The 9,316-nt window shown below is 33.7% G+C and overlaps 1 non-coding gene across 1 annotated transcript; it reads right to left on the bottom strand.

The window, feature by feature from the left end:
• Nucleotides 1-6,485: 6,485 nt before the first annotated feature.
• Nucleotides 6,486-6,592, bottom strand: LOC141639704 (small nucleolar RNA R71). Its single transcript, XR_012542632.1, has one exon. It is a non-coding gene; the product is annotated as a small nucleolar RNA R71 (small nucleolar RNA).
• Between the last annotated feature and the right edge of the window lie 2,724 nt (nt 6,593-9,316).

The raw sequence follows: 9,316 nt of genomic DNA, 5'->3' as shown, positions 1-9,316 counted from the left end.
ATGGTGTGTGTTAGGTATATTGTCTTGACTCTTAATTACTAACAAGAATACAAGACTAAATAATGAGTATAGTGTAAAAAGATTCATGTATGATATTATCACGTCGTCGTACAGTGTGGACCAACAGGAGATATTATTCCGACAAGATGCACATTGTATTTGTATAATAATGTACTATTAGATGTACACCTTGGTTGCATACTTGCACGTCACAAATTGGACCCAAATAAGACCAACCACTTATCATAAGTTTAGTATTTATAGCCTTTCAATTTGGTCAAACATTACTCGTCTACAATCCTAATTTTGATTCCATCAAACACCATGGTTTGGTGTATACGGTTTCACTCCACAATTCCACATATTTCTACTAATTTATTGCTCCAAATTCAAATTCACCTAACTAAAAACATGTAACCAAATTTATACCAACAACTTCATTAGATGTCATGAAAAATTTGTCTTGATTAAAAAATGTGTAGCCAATCTTTGGTTCATTAAATTTTACTTTATTTTTATTATTGATTGATTGTAAGTTGCATTGTAATTAATCAATATTAACTGTTGATAAATAATCAAAATTCAAAACTGGTTAGATCCTATTTCTTTAAAATATTATTAAAAAGGTTAGCCTAAAAATGCCACATAGACAATGTCACATGGAATGAAAAAAAGCTACGTACACAATAACAACGTGACTTGGCAAACTAATATGACATGGATTATCAATTTATTATTATATTGCATTAATTTAATTCACTTATTTCCTTTAAAAATTCATTCATATTCCATTAGTTTTAAACTTAATTAACTCAAAAAAAAAACTACAATAAAAAAATATGCATTAACTATAAGTTAATAATTTCAAGATATTTCATATGGAGTAGTATTATATGTATTCGAAATAAAAAAAAAAAACTGAATAGATAAGAAATTAAGAACGAAGAAGAATAAATGAAGTTGGAAAAAAAAATTTGTATTGTCACTAATTCACTACCTTTTTTTTAAAGGCACTAATTCACTATTTTTGTTACTATAACTTTGTTGTATATAAAATATGTTTTACAGAACTAATTAATCGACAAATGAGTATTAAAGATCATATAAAATATTTTCTTAGGAAAATATAAAATATATAGAAAAAAATATTTATTTAATTTTAGTAATTTACAAACAAATTCTATAAATACTTAAGTGAAATTAAACACTAATAATAGAATTTTAAAAGGGTAGTAATACCGTGTATTTAGTTCATGAAATTATTCGTAAAGGATAAGATTTTGGAAAATATAAAATATATGGAAAAGAAAATATTTATTTAATTTAAGTAATTTACAAACAAATTCTATAAATATTAAAGTAAATTAAACACTAATAATAGAATTTTAAAATGGTAGTAATACAATGTATTTAGTTCATGAAGTTATTTCACGTAAAGGATAAGGTTTTGTAAAAAAAAAAAAAAAAAAAAAAAAAAAACAAATTGCATTGTTTAGCAATATATTTAGTAAGTAAAACTAAAATAATTATATTTATAATTTTGTGTTCATGGTGAATTTAAATGAGATCTTCTCCATTCCACTTTTATTGTTTAATTATCCTTTAAAATTTATTCCAAATTAATTGTTTTTTCGAAATTTAGTATGATAAATGACTTAACTATTAGTATCTATACAATATAATAAAAAGGCAAGATGAGTAGTTTATTATTTGACGTGTGTCATGTTAAGCAATTTGAAGTGCCACATTTTATGTTATTTTTCATTGCATTTTATTAAGAATAGTAAGAGACTATGAATTGGTATGTATAAATTATGACACAATGAATTATCATAATTAAGTTTATTAGTGAAATTATGATACAATGAATTTGCATAATTAAGTGTATTAGTGGTGACTTTTTAGTTGCTCACCGAGTTTGTATAAACACCTTCTCATAGAGAAATAAGAGAACCAAACAAATACAAAATCAACATTGTAATTCTCTAAAGTCAAACACATTTTATATCACTCATCCTTAATTCTCCATGGATCATGTGAAATGTACATTGAAGACAAACATTCCATCCGCCTCCGTTTTATTGTGCTTTGAAAATCAATGGTTCAATTTCATATAAATTTTGGATCTCAAAGGCACTACATTGCTACTAAAGTTTAAACTTTTTAGTTTTTTTGCATGTTTATTTCTCCTGATTGTTCATAGTTTTCATAATATAAAGTTACAAATTTAAAAAATTAATATTTAAGTTCTGCGTAAAATAAAAAAGTTCAATTTCATAGTTATGAAGTCAAATAACCAACTCTGGTTCCTTCCATGCTAATCTCTAAATCACGTGATTAGTATTTGTAATCTGCTTATAAGGTGATTAATTTGCTTACATGTGTTTTTTTGTTGACATGCAGGTAGTACGTATAGATTATGTAATTGAACAAGCCAATATGGAAGATGTTGTGCATTCATTAAGTAGTTTGATTTACATTGCTAAGACAAATTCATCTTATTTCAAGATTCCGACGATTTGCAGTATGTGATTAGTCACAACAATTGTTTGGTTTGAAATGTGATATAGAATATTCGGTTGTTACCTTACAAAGTAATTAGATACAATGAAAAATGATTATGCATATGACTTGAGGCAACAAGTTACATCATCGTGTTTAGAATGTTATGTAGATTGTAACTGTAATACAACTCAAATTTACAAGATAGTCCACCAAAATGAATTTAAGTTTGCATACTTTGTCATTAACATAAGAATTTCTACGAAAATAAAACTATGTGTTCCTTCTTTATTTATAATGTCATCACATTAAGTACACGTCGACTTACTAACAAAAAAGTACATTTCGACTTCGCAACCCAGTTTGAACAAACATATGCATGAATAAGTTTTAAGAAGAACTATACTCTGTATTAACTACCCACTTCTCAAACTAAATTCTTCCCTATTTTAAATATTACCACAACATGGATTATTTCACAACATGTGACAACCATTTTACATTTTATCTTAAAATCTTTTATTTATAGTTGAAAAAAAATTGGTCTCCGTTTTCCTTCCCTTTCATAAAATTTTCGTATCAGAACAAAGTTTTATGGAAGCGTCTTGATAAAACCCGTGCATTGCACGGGTCACAAAACTAGTTATATACTTAAAAGGATTCACTTAATACATTGTGTATTGTGAAGGTAAACTTCTTAAGACATGTGATTTATAAAAATAACGTGAAATAATTTTACAATTTAAAGTAAAAACACCAAAATAGTAAAACGAGTGTGCACAAATGATATAAATAGTTTACAAGTATAAATTATTGATGTCGATGATAAAAATGAGCACGCTTACTATAAAACAACTAATAAATAATATAAAAGGGATACAAAAAACACATAAAAGGCCACGAAAAGGTGGTGTCTTAACAAACATTGCGTGAGACTCTCTTCATGTATTTGTATGTAAGAAAGCATTTACATTAGAATGGACGATATTATTTGATATGAAAAGCACACGGTTATTATGTTGTTTTTTGGGTGTAAAGGGAGCCGCGAAAGGATTAAGATGTTGACATGAGTTAAACCCAGGTCATAATCACTAATTTAATTATTTTTGTTTTTAATCAACATGAAACGAACACTGGGTCAAATACATAAAAACTGGTATTGTAACAAGTTAGGGTGTTCACCAGTTTGGAACCACCTAGGCCGGATGAACCCGCAGAGCGAACAAGCCGACATCAAGATCAAACAGCATCGAAACCCTTTAGTTCGCTATTCTGAGTTTGGACCGAATTGGTTGACTAAGAAGGATAATTGGGTATTTTTTGGGTTGAGACCGGACTGAAGACCGTTTTGGAGTCACCATAATTTTTTGGGCATGGAGACTAGACCTGGAAAATAGGTCAATCGAATCGGGTTCAGAACTATCATATTATCTGGTTAGTTCGGGCCGGGGTCGAGTTGTTTCGTGTTTTAAATGTTTTTGGGGTTTGTTGGTCGGGTCATTTTTGGGTCAAGGGGGCCGAGTTATTGATGTGACCATAATTAGAGCATATTTAGTCCCCGAATTAGCTTTGTTCCCATGCTTTTTAGTGCATATTTGAGTCATTTATTGTCTTTAGTTCTTTGTTTTGCATATTCTTTGAGGTTTTGTGTCCTTGGTAGGAAAGGAGTGCAAACCTTGCATTTTCTTGGCAAAACGAGACTAAATTGATTGAATTCAATGACCAAGCATCAAGGAGAGACAAGATTAGAAGGCCTTTGTACATACTATAGTAGATGGGCAATGATGAGAAAAGATCCTTGCATCCCCAAGGAAATCCCCAAGGATTTTATGAAGGTAAAGGAAGAAAAGAAGAAGAAATGAAGCTGTCCAGCAATCCGTGCGTATTGCCTAGAAGACGCCCGTCCTCCACTTCCACAATACGTGCCTCTTCTACCCAAGACGCCCGGGCAGCAACACCAGAAGACGCCCGTCTTCTCCCAAAGACGCCCGGGCAGAGACCCTCGAATCCGGCCGTCCCGTGCCTAAGACGCACGGATTCCAAGACAGCACAACTTCGTTTCTTCAAGCTTCAAAGAAAGATGCCCATCCTTCCAAAAATACCGGCGTTTCCTTAAGTAGGGACTTAATCGTCATTTATGCCCTTAGTTAACCCTAATTCCTACACCTAATCCCCACTATAAATACCCCATTAGTCTAATTAGAAGAGCATGTTCTTCTTAGCAATCTCTAGTGTAGTTAATATCAATCAAATCTCTCTTTAGTTTTGTAATCAACAATTAATCAAGTTTTAATACAAGTTTTATTTCCTTAATCTCTCTTTTATTCATCCTTTATTTTGGGTAATTGAAGATTATTTGGGTTATTATTGGGAGATTGACAACCTCTCAATCAAGCATCAAGTACTTCTTTTATTCTTTGCTTTATTATTGGAATCATTAGTAGGTATAATTCTCTTAATCCCTTTTTAATTATTGTTAATTACTTTCATTTATTCATCATGTTTCACTTTGTTGGTATGATTGACAACCTTGCTAGCATGTTCAAAATGATAATGAGTGAGTAGTTCCTTAGCTAGGGTTAATGGGTAATTAGGGGAAACCAACATGGGGAATGATTCATGCTTAAATTAATATGCTTTCATGGTTTATTTGCTTGCTTGTTTTGATCTCAACTCATGCACATGTTATGTTTGATGAAATGCGAGCCTATTAATCCTTGCATTTTTTACCCATCACCTATCTTTTCAATGAGACTTGTAAGACATAAACCAACTCGAGTCTCATTAGACCATGCATGTTGTTGAGTAGGGAAGACTAAGTCGACTTGTAGGTGTTGTACAATCTAATCGATTTGACTCCGGGACCCAAACTTTCCTAGGATTGTAAGATATAAACCAACTCAATCCATCACAACAATAATTGCTTGCTTATAATTTGAGAACATGTTTGTATGATCAATTCCCATGAATCCCCTATGACCCCATGACACCCTAGTGCTTTTTATCAATTGTTTACAACCCTTTTAATTCATCTTGCTTGTTTACCTTCATTGTTATTTAGTTTAGTGACCTTCTAAATCAACCCAATTGTGACACCCCTAAGACACCACTAGTTGCAATAGAAATCTCATCTCAATTCCCGTCCCTTGGGATCCGACCTTTACTTGCCTCTTTACTAATTGTAGAGTTGTTTGTGAAGCTATAAATTGTGTTTTGGTCTAGGTGCTCCTAACGACAAGTTACCGAAAAGATTTAGTCCGACCAAAAATGGCGCCGTTGCCGGGGACGGTGTTAACTTGATTTAGATTTTCTTATATTGTTATTAGTTGTGTCTTTCTTTGCCTTGAGGAAGTAAAACTCCTCAAGGTTTGTTCTAATTATTTTCGAGTTGTTTGATATTTTGCATGTCTAGAAGGTCACAAGGTGACTTGTTACCCTTTGATCGTGAAATTGAAAGAACTTTGACAACCAATAGAAGACTTGCTAGGAGAAATTTGAGAAGTATTAGTGAGGTTGTAGAGATTCAACAAAATACTATTGAGTTCATCAACCCTTTTGCAAGAGAAGGTGAGGAGAACCCAACACAAAATACAACACAAAATCAACCCACAATGCCTAAGTTTTCATCACATTCCGTACCCACCGAGGAGAACCTACCCAATGGTACTCCCACACCACAACATCTAACCGGAAATTTTATTGCCAAATCCGCATTTATCCAATTAGTCGAAAGAAGCCAATTTGGGGGGATGCCTAGTGAAGACCCTCACTCTCATATGGAGACCTTTTGTGACTATTATGATGTGATTTCTCAAACCGGTGTAACTCAAGACCAAATTCGATGGGTCTTATTTCCTTTTTCTCTAATTGGCACCGCAAAACAATGGTTGAAGGGCCTTGATAAGGCCACTCTCGGAATTGATTCTTGGAAAAAGTTGGCTCTAGCTTTCTACAAAAAGTTCTATCCACCGGAAAATACTAACATGCTAAGAGCTCAAATTACGGGTTTTAAGCAAAGGGATGAAGAATCTTTGTATGAAGCTTGGGAGCGGTTTAAAGGAATTTGTCGCTCATGTCCTCACCATGGACTTAGCGAGTGGTTCTTGGTACAACAATTTTGGAACGGTCTTTATGAAGATTCAAGGAACATTCTCAACATGGGATCAAATGGAATGTTCACCGAAGTTGATGACAATCAAACTTGGAACAAAATTGAGGAAATGGCGGTCCATAACTCACAATATAGTAGACCTCGCAAGGCTACTAGAGGAGGAAAGCATGAAGTGGACTCCGTTACTCAATTGGGTGCTCAACTTAGTGCTCACATTGACACCATCAATTTGAAGTTTGAAAAAGCTATGACTAGACTTGAAGAAGCCTCAAAATCACCAAAGCATCATGTTAATGCCATGACGGCATCTTCATCAATCCCAAGTGGGATATGTGAGAATTGTGGAACTTTGGGACATGACCAAAGTGAATGTAGGGGAACAATTGAACAAGTGAATGCTTTCCAAGCATACAAGAGTGGTACCTCTTATTCAAACTATTACAATAAAAACACCAAATTCCATCCAAATCTCTCATACAAAAGCCAAAATGTTCAAAACCCTCAAACAACATACACCCCACCTCCCATGAGAAACCAAAATCAAAGACCCTTTTACAACCAAAACCAAGGTTACGAAAATCAATCTCCATACAATCAACAAAATGACCAAGGTTTTGATGTTCAAAAAGCGGTCCTTCAAATGCAAAAAAATCAACAAGAATTTTTCACTCAAATGCAAAAAGATAGTCAAGAAAAAGAAACCACCATCAACAACATCCTAGCTCACACCAAAATGTTGGAAACCCAATTGACTCAACTAGCATCTTCAAGCTCACAAAGACAAAAGGGGCAATTACCACCTCAAAGTAATCCCCCAAGACATGAAACGGTTAGTGTCATTCACTTGAGGAGTGGTACAAGGTATGAAGCACCGAAGAAGCAAGTTGAGGATGAAGTTGTGGAAGCTAGTGATAAGGAAGAAATTGTGCAAAACTCCAAGGATGGAGAATCATCAAAAGAAGAAATTTCAAAGAAAAATGAAGGCAAGGTCAAAGAGAAGGAGCCCATTGTGATTAGACTTCCTTTTCCAAGTCGTCAAGCCAAGCCCAAATTTGATGACCAACTTGGAAAATTTATGGAAATTGTGAAGAATTTGGAAGTCTCAATTCCTTTCACGGAATTAATCAATCACGTGCCGGCCTATGCGAAATACATGAAAGACATCCTCACAAAGAAGAAGTCGATCCGGAAGCTTGAGACTATAGCCTTCACTAAGGTGAGTAGTGCTATACTTCAAGAGAGTTCACCTCCAAAACTCAAGGATCCGGGAAGCTTCTCAATACCGTGTACCATTGGCGACACCACGATCAACAAAGCCTTGTGTGATCTAGGGGCTAGTGTGAGTGTTATGCCGTACTCGGTGAGTAAAAGGTTGGGGATGGGAGAGTTTAAATGCACCAATATCACACTCCAAATGGCCGATAGATCGACGAAGACACCATTAGGGATATGGGAAGATGTTCCCATACGAATTGGGAAATTTTTCATCCCGGTGGACTTTGTCATTGTTGATATGGAAGAAGATTCCAACATTCCAATCATTCTAGGAAGACATTTTTTACACACCGCGGGTGCGGTGATTGATGTAAAACATGGAGAGCTCACTCTAAAAGTGGGAGATGAGTGTGACACCCTTAAATCTAGCCTTAAATAATTACGTAAATTCTACTGTGGGTTTGTAAATGGTTCAACTAGTCAAAACCCGCAATTTCAAAAATTTTTCTTCCTAAACCATTCACAACCTATCTAACTCAGAAGAGTGTCAAAACCCCGAAAGTATAAACTAATTTACATACATAACTAAAGACAAATATAAGATACAAACCAACATAGAAAAGGGAGACATATGTCCCTTCAAATTATATACAAAACCAAAGTGAAAAGGTTTATGTTTTATGATTGATCATTATACAAACACGAAAGCCACAATTCGGAAGGATGATAGGAAGTAACATGTAGTAAAACATGTAACTCCAATGGAATCTAACCTATGAAAACTAAAATCATGAAGATTCTCCATTCAAAGAGCAAGAGACCTTTACAGTTCATAAAATCACCATACAAGAAAGCTTATCAAAGAAAAGCTCTTATCAAAATCAAACTCGCAAGGAAGAAGATGGCCTCATTGGCCAAGAAAAGAAAGTAAATAAGTAATCGGAGAATTGTCTCCATCAAATCAAGAGATTTTTATTATCTATGATAGTCCCAGGACAACTTAAACCCACACCACACAAGACTCACCACACAAGTCAATGACACCCACTTAACCATAAGAGGTCTTTGGTGAAAGACTATATAAATGTCTATTGAAGGGATTTTCAATCCCTAACATTATTAAAGGCTTTAGGGGAAACTAGGGCCATTTCTACAATACAAGACACTATTAAATTCAATAAGCTATACATGTAAACTAAAGCTTGATAAATGGCCTAAAACAAGAAAAAGGCCGATTATCTAAATCATTCAAGACCTTTATCATGATAATCAACAAGCTTTTTTTGATTTAACAAAACATTTTTCAAGGTGTTTTCATTTTGAAACTATCAACATCAAAGCATAGTTTTACCATTAACATAATTTTTCTTACTAAAATGATTCAATTCAAAGTGTACTCATACTAACTATGTCATTAATAAACCTGACATCTCACCAAGAATGAGAGTTTGGTGGAGTCCTCCCTAAACCACCATTTGATAATTTAAT

The sequence above is a fragment of the Silene latifolia genome, unplaced genomic scaffold (assembly GCF_048544455.1).
Source record: "Silene latifolia isolate original U9 population unplaced genomic scaffold, ASM4854445v1 scaffold_557, whole genome shotgun sequence".
Lineage (NCBI taxonomy): Eukaryota > Viridiplantae > Streptophyta > Magnoliopsida > Caryophyllales > Caryophyllaceae > Silene > Silene latifolia.
Note: the sequence above shows the minus strand (reverse complement) of the source record. Positions and strands in the feature narration are given on the sequence as shown.